The sequence below is a fragment of the Bombina bombina genome, chromosome 6 (genome assembly GCF_027579735.1).
Source record: "Bombina bombina isolate aBomBom1 chromosome 6, aBomBom1.pri, whole genome shotgun sequence".
Taxonomy (NCBI): domain Eukaryota; kingdom Metazoa; phylum Chordata; class Amphibia; order Anura; family Bombinatoridae; genus Bombina; species Bombina bombina.
In genome coordinates this window covers 385,515,625-385,542,957 of record NC_069504.1, presented here as the reverse complement: position 1 = coordinate 385,542,957, position 27,333 = coordinate 385,515,625, and positions in this window count along the sequence as shown.

Here is a 27,333-nt window from a genome sequence, read left to right as displayed (position 1 = left end):
AGTTACCTTAAAGGGAAGTTTAATATTGCGGGTGAATTAAATGATTTTATGGATATGCTTGAAACTAGGGCTAAAAATATTACCGTTAATAATAATATGTGGAATGAAGAGAATGAATTCTTCCAGGAATTATTAATGATTAATCAATGCGAAGCTCCCAAAAAGCGAGATGAACTAATACTAAAATCCTGGCCCCTTTTAATATGCATAATTGACGAAATGTCGTTTTGTGTCACAGACAAACGATTGCAAATACAGGAGCTAGAAAATAGTATTCGTTCCTCGCGCAGACGGGAAGAGGGTTTAAAAATAGCCAAAAATAAAATGGATGAATTTGCCCAAAACCTAACAGCCTTAGATAAGCATAATACAGACTTAATCGCACAGATACAAGATTTAAATAAACAGCTTGCGCAAAGCCAGAGAGAATTAAGCGATTTAAAAAGGTCATATCGCCATAATGAAAACCCCTATATTAGCAATGAGAATAATACAGATAATGCGAACTCCTTTAGCGAACGCGTCAGGGACGAGGTACGAAAATATATAGAACAACATAGACAAATGACCCCTAACGGGTCAGAAGTAGATTTCCCAAATAGACAATCCCCTCAGGATGTAAATCCAGAGGACAGCTGTAGCGCAGCTGATGCGGGGGAGGGAAACTCTAACAGAGAATCCCAAAATAAGTCTGATAAAGTCTATGATTCCCATAAAATAATCACCTTCGTACAACGCGCAGTACCTATATTCTCCAATAAGGGAACAACATCTGTAATTGATCATTTACAGGCTTTTGAAAATGCGTTAGCTATAATGAATGTTACAAGTGAGAAATTGAAAATTGAATTTCTGCCTTGGGTATTTGACAGTAAACATCACAAATTCTTTGTTTCACTAAAGGATATGAATATTCATTCCTGGAATGGGGTAAAACAACAATGCAGAAAAGAATTCGGGCAATATCGCACTAAAACTGCCGCGAAAATAGCGGTATATGGTTTAAAGTGTCGTGCAAATCAGAGTCCAGTCGAATTCCTTTCTGTATTGAAAAATGCGTACAGTATGGCTGAAGATAATCCCAGATTTGATGGCTCAGAATTTGTACATTTATTTTTTGAAGCATTGCCTACACCCATCAAAATCAACTTAGCTAGAGATTTTGATGAGGACTGCTCATTGGAATGGCTGATCAAAGAGAGTACGAAGTTATACTCTATTCAGCAGTCCAGTGAGCAGGGGGTTAAAAAGGAGTCAAAACCCAAAATTGTGGCAGAAACTAGGGTGTCACCTAGCCCCCTCAATTTGGAGTCTAACAAGAGGACTTATGCAGAGGTGGCCAGTCAAAACAGGCCATCTCCACAGAGGTTTAATTCTGCCCCTCCCCCTACACAGGTTGAGGCGCAGGGAGACTATAACCAAAGTGGGGGACATAATCAGGTGAATAATTACTCACAAAGAGAATACTCACCAAATAATTGGTATCCGCGCAAGGGTAGATACAATAGACGGCGAAGATATTCTCAGGGTAACCAGACACCCCAGGTATATAATGCTCCCCAAAGTACTAATGCTGAACAAGCTGAACCCCAGGGGCAACCATGCCAGAATAGAAATAGTGGCCCTGATTCTGAGGGAACCCAATGGTCCAGGAATCAGTACAATGGGGCACCAAGAGATAGGCCCAGGGGTAGAGGTAACTTGTACAATCAGGTAGATATGCTGTTTACCCAATTAAATCGGTTGAGCGAACAAATCGCTAATATGAGTCAAAAATCTACGGCTCAGCAACCGAACAATACTTTTTTAGGGGTACAGCCAGTGGTCAGCAGTGGACCACAGGCACAGTCATAAATACTGCAGTATCACCTGAAGGGGAGGGGAGAGATATACAAAATGTAGTAATAAATATCAATGATACTAATCATGTTATCTCCCCACAGACCGGAAACGGACAAATTAGCTGTGACAATGAGCGACATCAGCCGGGAAAAATTAACCAAACTTTTCCTCTGCAGTGTTCTCTTAACATTATTTCCACAGATGCAGTACACAAGAACCCAGCTGACCTTGTCATAAGGGAAACAGGTAGGTATGAAATTTCCTCTGCATCGAATGACACAGCGGATCCAGGTAAAACGTGGCGAAGCCCACAGATGTACAAGAATGCAAATTTTATGTGTGAAATGATAGAAACTGCAGGAAGATATTATGTACTAGTTGAGCTGCAAGATTCAGTCTCCAACCCTATCAGGGGATTAATTGACACTGGGTCACAGGCAACTATCTTATCCCACAGGTACTACACACAGCTAAATGAGCTAACACCCCACAAACCCAAAATAAGAGAATTTGACGGTTCTCTAATAGGTGTTGGGGGTGACTCCCTAAAAGTTTACGGTACTGCCTGGTTAAAATTTAAATTGGGGAACAGGGTCATAAGACACCCTGTCAATATAGTGGATCTACCAACTGATCGTTTAATTATTGGTAGTGATCTCCTGAAACGATTAAGCACCATAATTGATTGCATAAATAATGTAATTTGGTCACAAGTTAAACGGCCTATCAATTATGAAAAATCTGGTATATCTCGCACCCGACATAGCTGTCACGTGGTGGAAGAGAAACCAGATGCTGTGGAGATTCATTTCAGGAATAACTCTGTACCTGAAATCACTATTCTACAAATAGATGATCAAACTCCTTTTAGTGGCTCTGATGGTAATACTTTTAAAATTTCGCCCGGAAAGATAGCGAATATCTCCCTAGATGGCGATATATTAACCATATCACTCCACAAGGGGGATCCTAAAATCCCTAAAGGGGGAGACCATGCTCAATACCTCACAGGGATTGAGAGAGTTAAAGAGGATCTATTTATCCCTATACAAGTACATGACCTTGGTAAAACCCAGTATGCTAAAATAAACTTAAAACAGGAAGCTAGCTATATAAGCGAAGGTTTATTAGCGCAAATAGCTGAACCTAAAGTGATTAAATATCTTTCTCCCCAAGACCACTGTGTCAACGGCCTGGATGACAGGTCTGAAAGCTATAACATCACAGCTAAGTGCTTATTATCTATCTCTATTGGTAATAAGTCAGTGAAGCACCTGTTTTTAGTTTTAAATACTCCCCATAATCAAATATACATTGGCAATGATATCTTACATAGATATGCCATACAAATAGATCTGATTAATTCTTGCCTTTGGAGCAGGTTAAAGGGGGACCCTGAAGTATTTCAGGATGAAAATGCAGCCCTAAAATCAAACCAGCAATTGCCATATGCTGTGAATATGCAGGTATCTAGCGATGTTATAATTCCTGCTGGGGCTGATAAATTTCTTTTACCCTTACAGGTAAAGAGAGGTCAGAAATTAAAAACTTCTGAAACACTAATTTGCCTCTCCCATAGAATACAAAATCTGGGTGTCACAGTGACTTACACTCCTATGGTGAATATTGGAACTGTTCCAATACATATTATTGTGCATAACATGACCCCACAGGATATAACATTATCCAAGGGAACTAACATAGGATATGCACTGGAATCAAGTTATTACACTTTTGGATTCCAGAATAATGTAATTGGGCTAATACCTGAAGGATACCTAACTGAAGAACAATTAATAGAACAATCCCTTGCATCTATGCCAGAGGGTCTATTTAATGTTCAGTCTATTTATCCCTTCAGCGCAGAGGAAGGCATCTGTAAGATTGAAGAAGCCTCTCTAGTATTTGATCAGCCAATCAAACAGCAAGATTACCCCAATACCCAGAGTCATGGGAGCAATGTAAATTATAATCAAGGGGATCTCACCTCTAGACTGGAAGAAGCCTATGAAATAGGACAGCCTGAAATCTTTCCAGGATTTCAGCAAATAGTCGAAGAGCAAATATCCTTAGCTAATGGCTGTTCCAGCGATGATGAACGCCAACAGCTGCGAGAACTCCTGATGGAGTACAAGGATATTTTTGCTAAGGATTCTTATGACTGTGGTACTACAGACTTGCACATTGCAAGAATACAAACAGATCCCGATGCACCACCTGTATTTGTCAAACAATACAGACTTCCCTTAGCCTCATATGATTCTCTTGCAGAGATCATAAGGAATTTGGAAGAAAGAGGTATTATCAGACAGGTGCACAGCTCTTATAATAATCCTATTCTAGGTGTCCTTAAGCCCAATGGACAATGGCATTTGTGTGCTGACTTAAGACAGCTAAACAAACGAGTATACATGTCTGGCTGGCCTGTACCATACATTGACCAGTGCCTAGCACAAATGCAGGGATCCAAAATATTCACTGCCATTGATTGTGCACAGGGATATTGGACCATAAAGGTACATGAAGAGGACCAATATAAGCTAGCATTCTCCTTCCAAAAGATTCAGTATGCATTCCAGAGACTTCCATTTGGATACATAAATTCTGGACATGAATTTGCTGTATTCATGCATAAGGCTATGCCTGACGCACTGGAAAGGGGGACCTTATCTTATGTGGATGATGTTTTAATCAAAAGCACAGACTTTGAAAAACACATTGCAGAGCTTAAACACGTCCTCAGCCAACTTAAAAGGGCAGGTGTCAAATTATCCCTGCAAAAAGCTCAATGGTGCCGCACTCGTGTAAACTTCTTGGGACATGAAGTTACTTCTGACGGATTAAATCCCCAGAAGAAAAAGGTAGAAGCGATAGTGAATTCTAAAAACCCAACTAACTTAAAGGAATTGAGATCATTCCTGGGTATGACGAATTATTCTCGCAAATTCATTGATAATTATGCGGAATTAGCTAAACCACTACTACTTCTTCTAAAGAAAGATGTGAAATGGCACTGGGGTGAGTCTCAAGAGACAGCCATCAGAGAGCTGAAGAGAAAACTCACTCAAGCACCTTGCTTAGCGTGCCCTGAAGGTGGTAAACCTTTCTTCTTAGAGACAGGTTACACAGATATAAGCATGAGTGCTGTGTTATACCAAAAGCATGATAATTTGAACAAAGCCATTGCTTATGCGAGCAAAAATCTATCCCCAGTAGAAATAAAATTTAGCGATTGCGAAAAAGCCCTCTTATCTACTGTATGGGCTCTACAAAATTTCCGCAGCTATATACAGGGCGAGAAAATTATTGTAGAAACGGCCCACCAGCCTTTGCTATATTTGCAAAGTGAGAGAATAAGAGATGGGAATCTGTCTAATAGCCGCATAACAGCGTGGACTCTTTCCTTACAAGGCTGGCCTTTAGAAATTCGCTACAAACAGAATAAAAAGAATCCAGTCGCACAAGGGCTTGCTGAGCTCCATGACTGTACTGCTAGAGATCCTGGGGAAAAATTATCAGAAGATGATTTTCTGGAGGAACAATTGCTTTCCCCATATAAAATATACAATGAGGACCATTGTCAAACATTACCTTGGGTGTATGTTGATGGTTGTTCTTACCACGCCACTATTGATAGTGAGCGCAGATTAGTCGCTGGCATTGGTATAACTTGGACAAATGGAGTCTAAAATATATCTGTAGGTTTCAACATTGGGCCAAGATCCAGTCAAGTTGCAGAACTAACTGCTGTTTTCAAAACCATTGAAATGGCTATTGAACATGATATTCATGAATTTGTGATCATAACTGACTCAAATTATGTGCGTGACAGTTTTGTTGAATACCTGCCAACTTGGAAAAGAAATGGCATGCAGAAAAGCAATAACAAACCAGTCAAGCATGGCAAGTAGTTCTGCGAGATTGATAATCTGGTGGTATCCAATGATTTAACCATACACTGGAAAAAGACCAAGGGTCATTCCAGAGTTCTAGGTCCTGATAAGGAAGGCAATGACCTTGCGGATTCATTAGCCAAACAAGGAGCCATAACTGGAGAACTCCTTAATATTGACCACTTAATGGGTGCAATTCAAGTAGAAGCCATTACCAGAAACCAGGCAAAACAACAGAGTGAGCCTAACTTGGTACAATGGAGTCAGGATTCTCCTAGTGAGGACCTGATCACTAGTCAAAAAGAAGACCCCATTGTAGGCATCTTCTATAAACACATAGAAGATCCTGAAAGCAACCCCATCTCAAAAGATGATTGTATTGGCAAAGAAGATCTGAGAATCTTAATAAAATCTAAATCACAATTCAAATTACAGGATGGTTTGTTAATTAGAACCTCCAAAACTGGCATCCAGCAGTGGGTAGTACCCACCAAGTTCAGAGGTCTAATGCTTCAACATGCCCATGATGCTCCCACATCTGGTCATCGCGGTGCCAAACTCACGTATGAAATATTGCGTGATTATGCTTTTTGGCCACACATGTTGAAAGATGTTCAAACCTACTGTCAAGGGTGTTTAATCTGCCCACAGTTCCAACCCACTGCACCAACGCATAGAGCGCCATTGCAGAAAAGGGGGATGGTAATGCCATGGTCAGATATACAAATTGATTTTATTGGTCCGGTAACAAGGTCATCAAGAGGTAACAAGTACATGTTAACAGTGACATGCCTGTTCACTAAATGGGTAGAGTGCATTAGTGCACCTAACAATAGTGCTGAAACATGTGCAGCATTGCTCATCAACCATGTATTTTCCAGATTTGGTTTGCCCCAAAGAATCGAATCAGATCGGGGGACCCACTTCACTAGCGAAGTGATGACAAAAATGTGGAAAATACTAGGGGTTAAAAGAAAGCTCCATATTGCTTATAGAGCTGCCTCAAGTGGTGGTGTAGAGCGTTACAACCAGTCCATTGTTAAAATCCTCAAAAAGTTTGTGAGTGAAACAGGTAAAGACTGGGATATAAAACTACCTCTAGTCTTAATGGCATTAAGAGCAACTCCAAGTAGTGCTACCAAGATGTCACCTTTTGAGCTGATGACTGGTAGAAGAATGGTTCTACCTCAGCATCTGCTGTACCGTACATCAGACCAAAATTTGATAGACGCTGCCAATACACATCAATATGTGGAAAACTTAAGAAAGCACCTGCAATATGCCTTTGCATTTGCTCAAAGGAATTTAGAAAGAGCCGCAACTGCCACTAAAACCTATTATGATCTCAAAACATCCAAAAAGGAATATGAAATAAATGATAAAGTTTATCTTTATAACTTTGGAAGAGATCAGGTTAGGGAGAAGAAATTTCTTCCCTCATGGAAAGGTCCTTTCGTCATTACTGACAAAATATCTCCAGTGGCCTATAAAATACGGATCCCCAAAAATGAAAGTTTCATAGATAAATGGGTCCATATCAATCAATTGCGAGCGTGTCATCCCAGATCCCAACTACAAATCATAGAGGGAGAATGAAGTGTCATATCCCCAAATGAACTAAAGACATACTATAGTTTAAAGATGCCTAACTGATAAACATGAAGGTTCAAAATTGACAGACTATCTACATAGAAGACTGTCCATGATGTGTACGGTCAACATCCTCACCAAATACCACTAACTTTGATCCAATTCAAATACATGTGTCCTACATATTTTTGAATTGGAAAGGGGGATTTATGTCAAGGTATTTGAAATATTATTAAATAATATATAGAAATATATTTAACTTTATTTAATAAATCTGTGGATGTGAACATGGTCTGTAGGACAAAGGATTAGATCTCCCCCACTCCAATTGCACAGGAGACATTCTTGGCTGAAAGGAGAACAAAGGATTATCTCTGGGAGATCTCACACACTCAATATGTTAAATTATGCAATTGTATAATTTAGCAAGGAACTAAAATATAACATAGTTTCAGGATACAGGCAAATATATGGAGACGAAATGTCTGAATTACCCTTTTGGAACTGATCAAAATCATAGAGAAACAACTTTTATGCACATGGGTGTTAATTATCAAATACACATCTGCTCTGCTGGCTAAACAGGAAATATGCTGTTTTAAAGACTTTTACAACTCTGGAAGTTCACGTAAGCAGACAGCAAATAAACATTTATTTTTTTCTCTCTCTGTTTAAATACATGCCCCAGAATGTATTAAATATAGAAATTTGGGAAATTGTCTAATTCTATATTATTATTACATGGGTATTTGCTAAGCTTGGGAGGTAACTGTTTTAGTCAGTCAAAAATGTGTAATAACCTCTGTTTTGCTTATATTTTTCAGACAGATAAATTCAGATATACATAGAAATGATATATATGTTTTGAAAACACAAAAGATCTTACTTAGCCTCTGTGTTTTTAAGAATATAAATAAATACTTATGGACCATACACATATTAATGCTTGGATCATCTCTAATAATTATTTCTATTTTTATTGCAGACAACCATTGGTCATGAGCATCAATCTATGCACTTAGAAAGAGACGGAATGCCGCATGAAATGAATTAAGTCATATCATATAAACGTGCAAATAAATGTTTATAAAGTTTCACATACATCTTTTAAAATATAGTGAGATGAAAATATGGAAGTTACTTTGATGTGATATGACTGAGATATAAATTTTCTATTAGGCTAAATGAAATATAAATTATTTTAATATAATGTTAGATATGTGATGTTTCATATCAAAATGATCAGAAAATTCATTAAGATATAACTTATCCAAAACAAATATTATGAATAGTTGTCGCAGTAAATTATGATAAAATTAATAACCATTTCATAGAAATACTGACTTAAGTTGTTTCAAATGTTGCTGTGTCTGTTTGTGCTGCCACCTGGTGTTATGTTGCGAGAACTACAGCCAGAAGGTTCTCTCTGGCTGTTAAAAATGAAATTTCCAAGGGCCAATCCGATTTAGACTTCCCAGATAACCAATGGGAAGGTCAGCTCCCGCAGGGCCACCCACAATTTACCAGTGATGGAAAAACCAAATAAAAAGTGAATGCAATGGAGAGAAAGGGACAGATTTTCTGCTGAAGCTAAAAACTTGTAACTGGTTCCCGCTGGGTGTGAGATACCACTTTACTTGAGCAAAGCTAATCTACCCTTCTCATTGATTGCGATATACACTTATTGGTGATCTGAGGTAAAATAATTCCTACCAAGGAACATCGGATATCAACTGCTTTTTACTTTGGTAACGTATTCAAGGTTTTGTAAGATAAGTTATATGCATAGTTAATTTGTATTTAATAGATTTAAAGAGCAGATTATACTTTTAAGTCTGTATCTGATTGGCTAAGTAACTCATCTATACAAGTTCTGATATTGTCAGTTAATTTTGTATTAGGATAAATTGCAATTAAATAGCAGAATATATATTATCCTATTGTTTTATAAACACTGTTTAGAATTGTATTGCTTGGATGTTAAAGGTTTTTAGTCCCATTGTGTTAAATAAATAAAAGGCTGAATTGTGAAGGTATATTTTTCTGGGTTTTGTAAGAAGGATAGCATATCTTAAGAGTTGGTTTTAACGCATATACATTTTGTTTCATTTCCTTTTATTGCAAATATACTTCAATATGTTTATGGATATTAACTAAATAAAAGAATTCAGATATTTATATTAATTGTATGGTCTAGTAGGTGCATGGTTGATAAGGGTTTCTATTTCTTTGTATTGTGTTTATAACCCTGCCATAAACTTATATATATTATTTGGATAGCACTACTAAGATTTTCATAAATATACTGACATAATAATTGGAGGCACTTTTCTGAGATTTAATAATATCCATCATAATTGATATAATATATTTGTAAGTAAATAGAAATTATTATAAAAGAGAAAAAAAAAATTCATATTTCGATATTAATATTTTGAAGATATAATTTTTTTTGAAAAGTTGAAATATTAATTTTCATATTTCGAGATTGACATTAATATCTTGAAATATTATTAAAGATTAATTTTGAAAAATTAATAAAAATATAAATTTTTCATATTTCAAAATTAATCAAAAATATTAATTTTTCATATTTTCAAAGTTAATCAAAAATATTAATTTTTCATATTTCGGAATATTAATTTTTCATATTTCAAAATTAATAATATTTTTTTTTTTAAATATAAAATTTTTCTCTTTTTATTGGCAAAAATTGTATTAGCATTTTAGTTAAATAAATACTAAACCAATACAATAATGTCTGTAGCCAGAAGTGACTCATTTAATTCTATACATAGCAATGAAATTGGTCCCATAACCATACCTATTACTAAAGGTCAGGTCCTTAAGAAAGATATCTTAAGTTACCTTAAAGGGAAGTTTAATATTGCGGGTGAATTAAATGATTTTATGGATATGCTTGAAACTAGGGCTAAAAATATTACCGTTAATAATAATATGTGGAATGAAGAGAATGAATTCTTCCAGGAATTATTAATGATTAATCAATGCGAAGCTCCCAAAAAGCGAGATGAACTAATACTAAAATCCTGGCCCCTTTTAATATGCATAATTGACGAAATGTCGTTTTGTGTCACAGACAAACGATTGCAAATACAGGAGCTAGAAAATAGTATTCGTTCCTCGCGCAGACGGGAAGAGGGTTTAAAAATAGCCAAAAATAAAATGGATGAATTTGCCCAAAACCTAACAGCCTTAGATAAGCATAATACAGACTTAATCGCACAGATACAAGATTTAAATAAACAGCTTGCGCAAAGCCAGAGAGAATTAAGCGATTTAAAAAGGTCATATCGCCATAATGAAAACCCCTATATTAGCAATGAGAATAATACAGATAATGCTAACTCCTTTAGCGAATGCGTCAGGGACGAGGTACGAAAATATATAGAACAACATAGACAAATGACCCCTAACGGGTCAGAAGTAGATTTCCCAAATAGACAATCCCCTCAGGATGTAAATCCAGAGGACAGCTGTAGCGCAGCTGATGCGGGGGAGGGAAACTCTAACAGAGAATCCCAAAATAAGTCTGATAAAGTCTATGATTCCCATAAAATAATCACCTTCGTACAACGCGCAGTACCTATATTCTCCAATAAGGGAACAACATCTGTAATTGATCATTTACAGGCTTTTGAAAATGCGTTAGCTATAATGAATGTTACAAGTGAGAAATTGAAAATTGAATTTCTGCCTTGGGTATTTGACAGTAAACATCACAAATTCTTTGTTTCACTAAAGGATATGAATATTCATTCCTGGAATGGGGTAAAACAACAATGCAGAAAAGAATTCGGGCAATATCGCACTAAAACTGCCGCGAAAATAGCGGTATATGGTTTAAAGTGTCGTGCAAATCAGAGTCCAGTCGAATTCCTTTCTGTATTGAAAAATGCGTACAGTATGGCTGAAGATAATCCCAGATTTGATGGCTCAGAATTTGTACATTTATTTTTTGAAGCATTGCCTACACCCATCAAAATCAACTTAGCTAGAGATTTTGATGAGGACTGCTCATTGGAATGGCTGATCAAAGAGAGTACGAAGTTATACTCTATTCAGCAGTCCAGTGAGCAGGGGGTTAAAAAGGAGTCAAAACCCAAAATTGTGGCAGAAACTAGGGTGTCACCTAGCCCCCTCAATTTGGAGTCTAACAAGAGGACTTATGCAGAGGTGGCCAGTCAAAACAGGCCATCTCCACAGAGGTTTAATTCTGCCCCTCCCCCTACTAAGGTTGAGGCGCAGGGAGACTATAACCAAAGTGGGGGACATAATCAGGTGAATAATTACTCACAAAGAGAATACTCACCAAATAATTGGTATCCGCGCAAGGGTAGATACAATAGACGGCGAAGATATTCTCAGGGTAACCAGACACCCCAGGTATATAATGCTCCCCAAAGTACTAATGCTGAACAAGCTGAACCCCAGGGGCAACCACGCCAGAATAGAAATAGTGGCCCTGATTCTGAGGGAACCCAATGGTCCAGGAATCAGTACAATGGGGCACCAAGAGATAGGCCCAGGGGTAGAGGTAACTTGTACAATCAGGTAGATATGCTGTTTACCCAATTAAATCGGTTGAGCGAACAAATCGCTAATATGAGTCAAAAATCTACGGCTCAGCAACCGAACAATACTTTTTTAGGGGTACAGCCAGTGGTCAGCAGTGGACCACAGGCACAGTCATAAATACTGCAGTATCACCTGAAGTGGAGGGGAGAGATATACAAAATGTAGTAATAAATATCAATGATACTAATCATGTTATCTCCCCACAGACCGGAAACGGACAAATTAGCTGTGACAATGAGCGACATCAGCCGGGAAAAATTAACCAAACTTTTCCTCTGCAGTGTTCTCTTAACATTATTTCCACAGATGCAGTACACAAGAACCCAGCTGACCTTGTCATAAGGGAAACAGGTAGGTATGAAATTTCCTCTGCATCGAATGACACAGCGGATCCTGGTAAAACGTGGCGAAGCCCACAGATGTACAAGAATGCAAATTTTATGTGTGAAATGATAGAAACTGCAGGAAGATATTATGTACTAGTTGAGCTGCAAGATTCAGTCTCCAACCCTATCAGGGGATTAATTGACACTGGGTCACAGGCAACTATCTTATCCCACAGGTACTACACACAGCTAAATGAGCTAACACCCCACAAACCCAAAATAAGAGAATTTGACGGTTCTCTAATAGGTGTTGGGGGTGACTCCCTAAAAGTTTACGGTACTGCCTGGTTAAAATTTAAATTGGGGAACAGGGTCATAAGACACCCTGTCATTATAGTGGATCTACCCACTGATCGTTTAATTATTGTTAGTTATCTCCTGAAACGATTAAGCACCATAATTGATTGCATAAATAATGTAATTTGGTCACAAGTTAAACGGCCTATCAATTATGAAAAATCTGGTATATCTCGCACCCGACATAGCTGTCACGTGGTGGAAGAGAAACCAGATGCTGTGGAGATTCATTTCAGGAATAACTCTGTACCTGAAATCACTATTCTACAAATAGATGATCAAACTCCTTTTAGTGGCTCTGATGGTAATACTTTTAAAATTTCGCCCGGAAAGATAGCGAATATCTCCCTAGATGGCGATATATTAACCATATCACTCCACAAGGGGGATCCTAAAATCCCTAAAGGGGGAGACCATGCTCAATACCTCACAGGGATTGAGAGAGTTAAAGAGGATCTATTTATCCCTATACAAGTACATGACCTTGGTAAAACCAAGTATGCTAAAATAAACTTAAAACAGGAAGCTAGCTATATAAGCGAAGGTTTATTAGCGCAAATAGCTGAACCTAAAGTGATTAAATATCTTTCTCCCCAAGACCACTGTGTCAACGGCCTGGATGACAGGTCTGAAAGCTATAACATCACAGCTAAGTGCTTATTATCTATCTCTATTGGTAATAAGTCAGTGAAGCACCTGTTTTTAGTTTTAAATACTCCCCATAATCAAATATACATTGGCAATGATATCTTACATAGATATGCCATACAAATAGATCTGATTAATTCTTGCCTTTGGAGCAGGTTAAAGGGGGACCCTGAAGTATTTCAGGATGAAAATGCAGCCCTAAAATCAAACCAGCAATTGCCATATGCTGTGAATATGCAGGTATCTAGCGATGTTATAATTCCTGCTGGGGCTGATAAATTTCTTTTACCCTTACAGGTAAAGAGAGGTCAGAAATTAAAAACTTCTGAAACACTAATTTGCCTCTCCCATAGAATACAAAATCTGGGTGTCACAGTGACTTACACTCCTATGGTGAATATTGGAACTGTTCCAATACATATTATTGTGCATAACATGACCCCACAGGATATAACATTATCCAAGGGAACTAACATAGGATATGCACTGGAATCAAGTTATTACACTTTTGGATTCCAGAATAATGTAATTGGGCTAATACCTGAAGGATACCTAACTGAAGAACAATTAATAGAACAATCCCTTGCATCTATGCCAGAGGGTCTATTTAATGTTCAGTCTATTTATCCCTTCAGCGCAGAGGAAGGCATCTGTAAGATTGAAGAAGCCTCTCTAGTATTTGATCAGCCAATCAAACAGCAAGATTACCCCAATACCCAGAGTCATGGGAGCAATGTAAATTATAATCAAGGGGATCTCACCTCTAGACTGGAAGAAGCCTATGAAATAGGACAGCCTGAAATCTTTCCAGGATTTCAGCAAATAGTCGAAGAGCAAATATCCTTAGCTAATGGCTGTTCCAGCGATGATGAACGCCAACAGCTGCGAGAACTCCTGATGGAGTACAAGGATATTTTTGCTAAGGATTCTTATGACTGTGGTACTACAGACTTGCACATTGCAAGAATACAAACAGATCCCGATGCACCACCTGTATTTGTCAAACAATACAGACTTCCCTTAGCCTCATATGATTCTCTTGCAGAGATCATAAGGAATTTGGAAGAAAGAGGTATTATCAGACAGGTGCACAGCTCTTATAATAATCCTATTCTAGGTGTCCTTAAGCCCAATGGACAATGGCATTTGTGTGCTGACTTAAGACAGCTAAACAAACGAGTATACATGTCTGGCTGGCCTGTACCATACATTGACCAGTGCCTAGCACAAATGCAGGGATCCAAAATATTCACTGCCATTGATTGTGCACAGGGATATTGGACCATAAAGGTACATGAAGAGGACCAATATAAGCTAGCATTCTCCTTCCAAAAGATTCAGTATGCATTCCAGAGACTTCCATTTGGATACATAAATTCTGGACATGAATTTGCTGTATTCATGCATAAGGCTATGCCTGACGCACTGGAAAGGGGGACCTTATCTTATGTGGATGATGTTTTAATCAAAAGCACAGACTTTGAAAAACACATTGCAGAGCTTAAACACGTCCTCAGCCAACTTAAAAGGGCAGGTTTCAAATTATCCCTGCAAAAAGCTCAATGGTGCCGCACTTGTGTAAACTTCTTGGGACATGAAGTTACTTCTGACGGATTAAATCCCCAGAAGAAAAAGGTAGAAGCGATAGTGAATTCTAAAAACCCAACTAACTTAAAGGAATTGAGATCATTCCTGGGTATGACGAATTATTCTCGCAAATTCATTGATAATTATGCGGAATTAGCTAAACCACTACTACTTCTTCTAAAGAAAGATGTGAAATGGCACTGGGGTGAGTCTCAAGAGACAGCCATCAGAGAGCTGAAGAGAAAACTCACTCAATCACCTTGCTTAGCGTGCCCTGAAGGTGGTAAACCTTTCTTCTTAGAGACAGGTTACACAGATATAAGCATGAGTGCTGTGTTATACCAAAAGCATGATAATTTGAACAAAGCCATTGCTTATGCGAGCAAAAATCTATCCCCAGTAGAAATAAAATTTAGCGATTGCGAAAAAGCCCTCTTATCTACTGTATGGGCTCTACAAAATTTCCGCAGCTATATACAGGGCGAGAAAATTATTGTAGAAACGGCCCACCAGCCTTTGCTATATTTGCAAAGTGAGAGAATAAGAGATGGGAATCTGTCTAATAGCCGCATAACAGCGTGGACTCTTTCCTTACAAGGCTGGCCTTTAGAAATTCGCTACAAACAGAATAAAAAGAATCCAGTCGCACAAGGGCTTGCTGAGCTCCACGACTGTACTGCTAGAGATCCTGGGGAAAAATTATCAGAAGATGATTTTCTGGAGGAACAATTGCTTTCCCCATATAAAATATACAATGAGGACCATTGTCAAACATTACCTTGGGTGTATGTTGATGGTTGTTCTTACCACGCCACTATTGATAGTGAGCGCAGATTAGTCGCTGGCATTGGTATAACTTGGACAAATGGAGTCTCAAATATATCTGTAGGTTTCAACATTGGGCCAAGATCCAGTCAAGTTGCAGAACTAACTGCTGTTTTCAAAACCATTGAAATGGCTATTGAACATGATATTCATGAATTTGTGATCATAACTGACTCAAATTATGTGCGTGACAGTTTTGTTGAATACCTGCCAACTTGGAAAAGAAATGGCATGCAGAAAAGCAATAACAAACCAGTCAAGCATGGCAAGTAGTTCTGCGAGATTGATAATCTGGTGGTATCCAATGATTTAACCATACACTGGAAAAAGACCAAGGGTCATTCCAGAGTTCTAGGTCCTGATAAGGAAGGCAATGACCTTGCGGATTCATTAGCCAAACAAGGAGCCATAACTGGAGAACTCCTTAATATTGACCACTTAATGGGTGCAATTCAAGTAGAAGCCATTACCAGAAACCAGGCAAAACAACAGAGTGAGCCTAACTTGGTACAATGGAGTCAGGATTCTCCTAGTGAGGACCTGATCACTAGTCAAAAAGAAGACCCCATTGTAGGCATCTTCTATAAACACATAGAAGATCCTGAAAGCAACCCCATCTCAAAAGATGATTGTATTGGCAAAGAAGATCTGAGAATCTTAATACAATCTAAATCACAATTCAAATTACAGGATGGTTTGTTAATTAGAACCTCCAAAACTGGCATCCAGCAGTGGGTAGTACCCACCAAGTTCAGAGGTCTAATGCTTCAACATGCCCATGATGCTCCCACATCTGGTCATCGCGGTGCCAAACTCACGTATGAAATATTGCGTGATTATGCTTTTTGGCCACACATGTTGAAAGATGTTCAAACCTACTGTCAAGGGTGTTTAATCTGCCCACAGTTCCAACCCACTGCACCAACGCATAGAGCGCCATTGCAGAAAAGGGGGATGGTAATGCCATGGTCAGATATACAAATTGATTTTATTGGTCCGGTAACAAGGTCATCAAGAGGTAACAAGTACATGTTAACAGTGACATGCCTGTTCACTAAATGGGTAGAGTGCATTAGTGCACCTAACAATAGTGCTGAAACATGTGCAGCATTGCTCATCAACCATGTATTTTCCAGATTTGGTTTGCCCCAAAGAATCGAATCAGATCGGGGGACCCACTTCACTAGCGAAGTGATGACAAAAATGTGGAAAATACTAGGGGTTAAAAGAAAGCTCCATATTGCTTATAGAGCTGCCTCAAGTGGTGGTGTAGAGCGTTACAACCAGTCCATTGTTAAAATCCTCAAAAAGTTTGTGAGTGAAACAGGTAAAGACTGGGATATAAAACTACCTCTAGTCTTAATGGCATTAAGAGCAACTCCAAGTAGTGCTACCAAGATGTCACCTTTTGAGCTGATGACTGGTAGAAGAATGGTTCTACCTCAGCATCTGCTGTACCGTACATCAGACCAAAATTTGATAGACGCTGCCAATACACATCAATATGTGGAAAACTTAAGAAAGCACCTGCAATATGCCTTTGCATTTGCTCAAAGGAATTTAGAAAGAGCCGCAACTGCCACTAAAACCTATTATGATCTCAAAACATCCAAAAAGGAATATGAAATAAATGATAAAGTTTATCTTTATAACTTTGGAAGAGATCAGGTTAGGGAGAAGAAATTTCTTCCCTCATGGAAAGGTCCTTTCGTCATTACTGACAAAATATCTCCAGTGGCCTATAAAATACGGATCCCCAAAAATGAAAGTTTCATAGATAAATGGGTCCATATCAATCAATTGCGAGCGTGTCATCCCAGATCCCAACTACAAATCATAGAGGGAGAATGAAGTGTCATATCCCCAAATGAACTAAAGACATACTATAGTTTAAAGATGCCTAACTGATAAACATGAAGGTTCAAAATTGACAGACTATCTACATAGAAGACTGTCCATGATGTGTACGGTCAACATCCTCACCAAATACCACTAACTTTGATCCAATTCAAATACATGTGTCCTACATATTTTTGAATTGGAAAGGGGGATTTATGTCAAGGTATTTGAAATATTATTAAATAATATATAGAAATATATTTAACTTTATTTAATAAATCTGTGGATGTGAACATGGTCTGTAGGACAAAGGATTAGATCTCCCCCACTCCAATTGCACAGGAGACATTCTTGGCTGAAAGGAGAACAAAGGATTATCTCTGGGAGATCTCACACACTCAATATGTTAAATTATGCAATTGTATAATTTAGCAAGGAACTAAAATATAACATAGTTTCAGGATACAGGCAAATATATGGAGACGAAATGTCTGAATTACCCTTTTGGAACTGATCAAAATCATAGAGAAACAACTTTTATGCACATGGGTGTTAATTATCAAATACACATCTGCTCTGCTGGCTAAACAGGAAATATGCTGTTTTAAAGACTTTTACAACTCTGGAAGTTCACGTAAGCAGACAGCAAATAAACATTTATTTTTTTCTCTCTCTGTTTAAATACATGCCCCAGAATGTATTAAATATAGAAATTTGGGAAATTGTCTAATTCTATATTATTATTACATGGGTATTTGCTAAGCTTGGGAGGTAACTGTTTTAGTCAGTCAAAAATGTGTAATAACCTCTGTTTTGCTTATATTTTTCAGACAGATAAATTCAGATATACATAGAAATGATATATATGTTTTGAAAACACAAAAGATCTTACTTAGCCTCTGTGTTTTTAAGAATATAAATAAATACTTATGGACCATACACATATTAATGCTTGGATCATCTCTAATAATTATTTCTATTTTTATTGCAGACAACCATTGGTCATGAGCATCAATCTATGCACTTAGAAAGAGACGGAATGCCGCATGAAATGAATTAAGTCATATCATATAAACGTGCAAATAAATGTTTATAAAGTTTCACATACATCTTTTAAAATATAGTGAGATGAAAATATGGAAGTTACTTTGATGTGATATGACTGAGATATAAATTTTCTATTAGGCTAAATGAAATATAAATTATTTTAATATAATGTTAGATATGTGATGTTTCATATCAAAATGATCAGAAAATTCATTAAGATATAACTTATCCAAAACAAATATTATGAATAGTTGTCGCAGTAAATTATGATAAAATTAATAACCATTTCATAGAAATACTGACTTAAGTTGTTTCAAATGTTGCTGTGTCTGTTTGTGCTGCCACCTGGTGTTATGTTGCGAGAACTACAGCCAGAAGGTTCTCTCTGGCTGTTAAAAATGAAATTTCCAAGGGCCAATCCGATTTAGACTTCCCAGATAACCAATGGGAAGGTCAGCTCCCGCAGGGCCACCCACAATTTACCAGTGATGGAAAAACCAAATAAAAAGTGAATGCAATGGAGAGAAAGGGACAGATTTTCTGCTGAAGCTAAAAACTTGTAACTGGTTCCCGCTGGGTGTGAGATACCACTTTACTTGAGCAAAGCTAATCTACCCTTCTCATTGATTGCGATATACACTTATTGGTGATCTGAGGTAAAATAATTCCTACCAAGGAACATCGGATATCGACTGCTTTTTACTTTGGTAACGTATTCAAGGTTTTGTAAGATAAGTTATATGCATAGTTAATTTGTATTTAATTGATTTAAAGAGCAGATTATACTTTTAAGTCTGTATCTGATTGGCTAAGTAACTCATCTATACAAGTTCTGATATTGTCAGTTAATTTTGTATTAGGATAAATTGCAATTAAATAGCAGAATATATATTATCCTATTGTTTTATAAACACTGTTTAGAATTGTATTGCTTGGATGTTAAAGGTTTTTAGTCCCATTGTGTTAAATAAATAAAAGGCTGAATTGTGAAGGTATATTTTTCTGGGTTTTGTAAGAAGGATAGCATATCTTAAGAGTTGGTTTTAACGCATATACATTTTGTTTCATTTCCTTTTATTGCAAATATACTTCAATATGTTTATGGATATTAACTAAATAAAAGAATTCAGATATTTATATTAATTGTATGGTCTAGTAGGTGCATGGTTGATAAGGGTTTCTATTTCTTTGTATTGTGTTTATAACCCTGCCATAAACTTATATATATTATTTGGATAGCACTACTAAGATTTTCATAAATATACTGACAGATATGAATTTGTAGCCTTCACCCTAACATATATCATGTGGCTTACAGCTTAGCCCTACCCCGTTTCTGTATACCCACTTCCTTGGCTCAGCTATATGATATATAGGCTCTGCTCCTAGCATGTTTATTCCTGTTTAGCCATTTTTAGAACTCATCATATGCTCCTCCCCTTCTACCATAAATATCCCCCAGATGCCACAGGTCACCTGCGCTGGGTGTAGGGCCCACACTCAGTAGCCAGGTCCCAACTTAGGGGAAAAGAGAACTACAGTTCTCCTCTACAGTGCAAATGCTAGTATATACTTATTGCTTGGATTGAGTTATTGTGCTTTGCCTATATGTTTACCTAACATACTTGAATTGCCATTTCTTCCCCACGCACGCACACAATATGCCCGCTAGCACATAATGCGCCCACTGAAATTTTTTTTTTTTTTTTGCATACAGCAAGGCGCTTGCGTCATTCCTTGACTTGATACAGCGCCTGCTTATATATTCTGCCTAACATGCTTAACTTACCACCCCCCCCTCCTTTAATATACCTCCTATTTCAGGAGAGTGAATTATGTGGTTTCTCTAGCCAATACCACACCTTACTTCCCCTTCTTACGATCATATCTTGCAATACACAATTATATTAGCATCACTTCCCCTCCCAAGCTGCGCAAGATTGTTTAGTATTAATTTCTTTCTCACAAATAAAATACTAAGTTCACAGTTGATGTTTACCTTGCTGTTCTATTTCCCTAAGCAATTCTTATACAAATACTGAGTTTACATTTGAGGTTTACCCTGTTGGTATATCTCCCTAAGCAATTCCCATATAATTATCTAGTTTACATCTGTTATTTACCTGTTTGGTATATCTCCCTAAGCAACGCCTCCACAATTATTCAGTTTGCATCTTACATTTACCAGGGTGTTATACCTCCCTAAGTAACGCCTATACAATTTTTTTAGTTTACATATAGTGTTCACCTTGGTATTGTATCTACCTAACCAACTCCTTTGCAGACATTTAAACCCAAGATGTTTTGAATGTTCATTAAGGGAAGTATCTCAGGAAAGAAATTTGAAAATATGAGGTCTTTCTTTCAATTATGTTTGACTTTTTATGTTTAGCATCAGATGGGTTTGTAATCATTTATTAGGACGTTTGATGTATTTCTGTCTTAGATCTCAGTGGCTCCATTGGAACAGAGTCAATCAGAGTTTGTTTACTTTAGGAGCATGATGTATATTACTGCTATGTTAAGTCCTATACTTTATTGTTTGCAATTGTCTGTATGCTTATTCAAGAACCTCAATAAAAAAAAAAAAAAAAAAAAAAATTATGATCCAGATAAAGCATGCAATTTAAAAAAACAAAATCCAATATACTTTGATTTTTAAAATGTGCACAATCTTTTTACATGCACACTTTCTAATGCCCCAGCTCCTACTGAGCAAGTGCAAAATTGTACAGTAGATACGTATATGCATTTTGTGGTTGGCTGATGGTTGTCACATGGTATAGGGAGAGGGAAAATTGGATTCACTTTGAAATTTGCCTTTCAAAAGTAAATGATATTGCATTGTGAAAAAAAAAAAAATATATAGACAGGGCAGTCAGCTGGGTAAACTAAATTAGTTGATTACTAAATCAAAGACAGTTTAAAAGGCAAATTGGTCAGGGTGAGATAAGTTAAAATAAACAAAAAAGGCTGTGTCATATGACAGCTATAAGTTTAAGAATAATAGCAAGGATGGATAAGGATTGAACATCACATGGTAACTGGCAAGACATTAGAAATAAGACATTGGATTTAACATTGCAATACATACAGGACTTACAGTCTCTATTAATATGCTCAATTCACATTCACATCAAAAGAGATGCAGGGCCGAATTATCAAGCTCTGAATGGAGCTTGATGACCCTGTTTCCGCGCGAGCGTTCAGGCTCGCCGGAAACAGCAGTTATGAAGCAGGGGTCTAAAGACCGCTGCTCCATAACTTGTCTGCCTGCTCTGAGGCTGCGGACATCAATCCGCCTGATCCTATACGATCAGGCTGATTGACACCCCCTGCTAGCGGCCAATTGACCGCGAATCCGCAGGGGGCGGCATTGCACAAGCAGTTCACAAGAACTGCTTGTGCAATGATAAATGCCAACAGCATATGCTGTCGGCATTTATCGATGTGCGACGGACATGATATGCTACATTGTATTATGTCCGCTCGCACTTACATAAATTGGCCCCACAGTGAGCAATAGGGGTGCCCTAAACAAACATAAAAATGTTTTAAAAATTCAATGATTATAAATTATAAAAAAACCATTGAGTAAATGGGTAAATGAACCCAAGCTGCTCTCTGTAAAGGAATATGGTCCAGCTCCCACAATTAGCATTCTGTAGATAATAAACAAAGACAGGGGCGCCACATAGCCTAGTATTGTCAGATAATATAAGAATGGATACAAATATCATTGTATGCACTTACATGCAGTGTTACACCAATGATACATGGTGCAAATATAGCAGGCTGGAATCTCTCAGTCACCCAGCAGACTGGCTTCCTATTATACACCAGCAATGCAGGCTGCAATCCTCTGGTGATCCCACTTTTCAGACAGTGAGCGCTATCATTATCCCAGAATTCAACAGCGCTTCTATAAACTAAATTGATATTTTGGGATTACTAGATCCCATCTGGCTAAAGCACCAGAGAGCAGTGAATAGTGTTACAGATGTACAGGGACTCTATTCACATACCATAAGAAAGATACAAAGGAGAGGAGATTGCAGTTGTGTGTATTGTCCCTGTAAAGACTTAGGCCTAGATTTGGAGTTTGGCGGTAGCCGTGAAAACCAGCGTTAGAGGCTCCTAACGCTGGTTTTAGGCTACCGCCGGTATTTGGAGTCACTCAAAAAAGGGTCTAACGCTCACTTTCCAGCCGCGACTTTTCCATACCGCAGATCCCCTTACGTCATTTGCGTATCCTATCTTTTCAATGGGATCTTTCTAACTCCGGTATTTAGAGTCGTGTCTGAAGTGAGCGTTAGAAATCTAACGACAAAACTCCAGCCGCAGAAAAAAGCCAGTAGTTAAGAGCTTTCTGGGCTAACGCCGGTTCATAAAGCTCTTAACTACTGTGCTCTAAAGTACACTAACACCCATAAACTACCTATGTACCCCTAAACCGAGGTCCCCCCACATTGCCGCCACTCGATTAAAAATTTTTTAACCCCTAATCTGCCGACCGCCACCTACGTTATACTTATGTACCCCTAATCTGCTGCCCCTAACACCGCCGACCCCTGTATTATATTTATTAACCCCTAACCTGCCCCCCACAACGTCGCCGCCAGCTACCTACAATAATTAACCCCTAATCTGCCAACCGCAAAGCGCCGCCACCTACATTATAGCTATGTACCCCTAATCTGCTGCCCCTAACACCGCCGACCCCTATATTATATTTATTAACCCCTAATCTGCCGCCCTCAACGTCGCCTCCACCTGCCTACACTTATTAACCCCTAATCTGCCGACCGGACCGCACCGCTATTATAATAAAGTTATTAACCCCTAATCCGCCTCACTAACCCTATAATAAATAGTATTAACCCCTAATCTGCCCTCCCTAACATCGCCGACACCTAACTTCAAACATTAACCCCTAATCTGCCGACCGGAGCTCACCGCTATTCTAATAAATGTATTGACCCCTAAAGCTAATTCTAACCCTAACACTAACACCCCCCTAAGTTAAATATAATTTAAATCTAACGAAATTAATTAACTCTTATTAAATAAATTATTCCTATTTAAAGCTAAATACTTACCTGTAAAATAAATCCTAATATAGCTACAATATAAATTATAATTATATTATAGCTATTTTAGGATTAATATTTATTTTACAGGTAACTTTGTATTTATTTTAACCAGGTACAATAGCTATTAAATAGTTAAGAACTATTTAATAGCTACCTAGTTAAAATAATTACAAATTTACCTGTAAAATAAATCCTAGCCTAAGTTACAATTAAACCTAACACTACACTATCAATAAATAAATTAAATAAAATACCTATAATTATCTACAATTAAACCTAACACTACACTATCAATAAATAAATTAAATACAATTCCTACAAATAAATACAATGAAATAAACTAACTAAAGTACAAAAAATAAAAAAGAACTAAGTTACAAAAAATAAAAAAATATTTACAAACATAAGAAAATTATTACAACAATTTTAAACTAATTACACCTACTCTAAGCCCCCTAAAAAAATAACAAAGCCCCCCAAAATAAAAAAATGCCCTACCCTATTCTAAATTACTAAAGTTCAAAGCTCTTTTACCTTACCAGCCCTGAACAGGGCCCTTTGCGGGGCATGCCCCAAGAAGTTCAGCTCTTTTGCCTGTAAAAAAAAACATACAATACCCCCCCCCAACATTACAACCCACCACCCACATACCCCCTTATCTAAGCCAAACCCCCCTTAAATAAACCTAACACTAAGCCCCTGAAGATCTTCCTACCTTATCTTCACCATACCAGGTTCACCGATCGATCCAGAAGAGCTCCTCCGATGTCCTGATCCAAGCCCAAGCGGGGGGCTGAAGAGGTCCATGATCCGGCTGAAGTCATCATCCAAGCGGGAGCTGAAGAGGTCCATGATCCGGCTGAAGTCTTCATCCAAGCGGGGCTGAAGAGGTCCATGATCCGGATGAAGTCTTCTATCAACGGCATCTTCAATCTTCTTTCTTCGGGAGCCATCATCTTCCATCCGACGCGGAACATCCTCTTCTCCCGACGCCTACTAGCCGAATGACGGTTCCTTTAATTGACGTCATCCAAGATGGCGTCCCTCGAATTACGATTGGCTGATAGGATTCTATCAGCCAATCGGAATTAAGGTAGGAAAATTCTGATTGGCTGATGGAATCAGCCAATCAGAATCAAGTTCAATCCGATTGGCTGATCCGATCAGCCAATCAGATTGAGCTCGCATTCTATTGGCTGATCGGATTGAACTTGATTCTGATTGGCTGATTCCATCAGCCAATCAGAATATTCCTACCTTAATTCCTATTGGCTGATAGAATCCTATCAGCCAATCGGAATTTGAGGGACGCCATCTTGGATGACGTCATTTAAAGGAACCGTCATTCGGCTAGTAGGCGTCGGGAGAAGAGGATGTTCCACGTCGGATGGAAGTTGATGGCTCCCGAAGAAAGAAGATTGAAGATGCCGTTGATAGAAGACTTCATCCGGATCATGGACCTCTTCAGCTCCCGCTTGGATGAAGACTTCAGCCGGATCATAGACCTCTTCAGCTTCCGCTTGGATGATGACTTCAGCAGGATCATGGACCTCTTCAGCCCCCCGCTTGGGCTTGGATCAGTACATCGGAGGAGCTCTTCTGGATCGATCGGTGAACCTGGTATGGTGAAGATAAGGTAGGAAGATCTTCAGGGGCTTAGTGTTAGGTTTATTAAAGGGGCGTTTGGCTTAGATTAGGGGTATGTGGGTGGTGGGTTGTAATGTTGGGGGGGGTATTGTATGTTTTTTTTTACAGGCAAAAGAGCTGAACTTCTTGGGGCATGCCCCGCAAAGGGCCCTGTTCAGGGCTGGTAAGGTAAAAGAGCTTTGAACTTTAGTAATTTAGAATAGGGTAGGGCATTTTTTTATTTTGGGGGGCTTTGTTATTTTATTAGGGGGCTTAGAGTAGGTGTAATTAGTTTAAAATTGTTGTAATATTTTTCTAATGTTTGTAAATATTTTTTTATTTTTTGTTACTTAGTTCTTTTTTATTTTTTGTACTTTAGTTAGTTTATTTCATTGTATTTATTTGTAGGAATTGTGTTTAATTTATTTATTGATAGTGTAGTGTTAGGTTTAATTGTAGATAATTATAGGTATTTTATTTAATTTATTTATTGATAGTGTAGTGTTAGGTTTAATTGTAACATAGGTTAGGATTTATTTTACAGGTAAAATTGTAATTATTTTAACTATTTTAGCTATTAAATAGTTCTTAACTATTTAATAGCTATTGTACCTGGTTAAAATAAATACAAAGTTACCTGTAAAATAAATATTAATCCTAAAATAGCTATAATATAATTATAATTTATATTGTAGCTATATTAGGATTTATTTTACAGGTAAGTATTTAGCTTTAAATAGGAATAATTTATTTAAGAAGAGTTAATTAATTTCGTTAGATTTAAATTATATTTAATTTAGGGGGGTGTTAGTGTTAGGGTTAGATTTAGCTTTAGGGGTTACTACATCTATTAGAATAGCGGCGAGATTAGGTCGGCAGATTAGGGGTTAATAATTGAAGTTAGGTGTCGGCGATGTTAGGGAGGGCAGATTAGGGGTTAATACTATTTATTATAGGGTTAGTGAGGCGGATTAGGGGGTTAATAACTTTATAATAATAGCGGTGCGGTCTGGTCGGCAGATTAGGGGTTAATAAGTGTAGGCAGGTGGAGGCGACGTTGTGGGGGGCAGATTAGGGGTTAATAAATATAATATAGGGGTCGGCGGTGTTAGGGGCAGCAGATTAGGGGTACATAGGGATAATGTAAGTAGCGACGGTTTACGGAGCGGCAGATTAGGAGTTAATAATAATATGCAGGGGTCAGCGATAGCGGGGGCGGCAGATTAGGGGTTAATAAGTGTAAGGTTAGGGGTCTTTAGACTCGGGGTACATGTAAGAGTGTTAGGTGCAGACATAGGAAGTGTTTCCCCATAGGAAACAATGGGGCTGCATTAGAAGCTGAACGCGGCTTTTTTGCAGGTGTTAGGTTTTTTTTCAGCTCAAACAGCCCCATTGTTTCCTATGGGGGAATCGTGCACGAGCACGTTTTTGAGGCTGGCCGCGTCCGTAAGCAACTCTGGTATTGAGAGTTGCAGTGGCGTTAAATATGCTCTACGCTCCTTTTTTGGAGCCTAACGCAGCCATTCTGTGGACTCTCAATACCAGAGTTATTTTAAAGGTGCGGCCAGAAAAAAGCCAGCGTTAGATACGCGGGTCCTTACCGTCAAAACTCTAAATCTAGCCGTTAATTTGTGTTGTATAAGCCATTGCTCACCCTCTGAGGTGGTGTTGTGTTTGAATTCTTGTGTGTGGGATACTCACAGCATATGTGTGTATGCCGCTGAAAAATTGGGATTATCCTAAATTATGAAGGTATAATCTAGATTTTATTAAAGACACAGAGACGATTATTTTGCATTCTCTTTCTTTACTATTAAAATGCAGTTATTCAAAGATAGATAAAATACAACAAACTGTCAAATTTAAAAAGTAGACAGTAAACAAATAAAGAAATCAGTGACCAATAAGGATAGAGAACTGATTAAACTAAAATCACATAACCAATCAGATTGAATATGAGTCCTATAAACTGTCCAAAATACAACAATACATCCTCTTTCTTTGAAACTGAAGAAGGAAACAGAAGATCCAAGATGAAGAAATAACTCCAAACGAACAGGA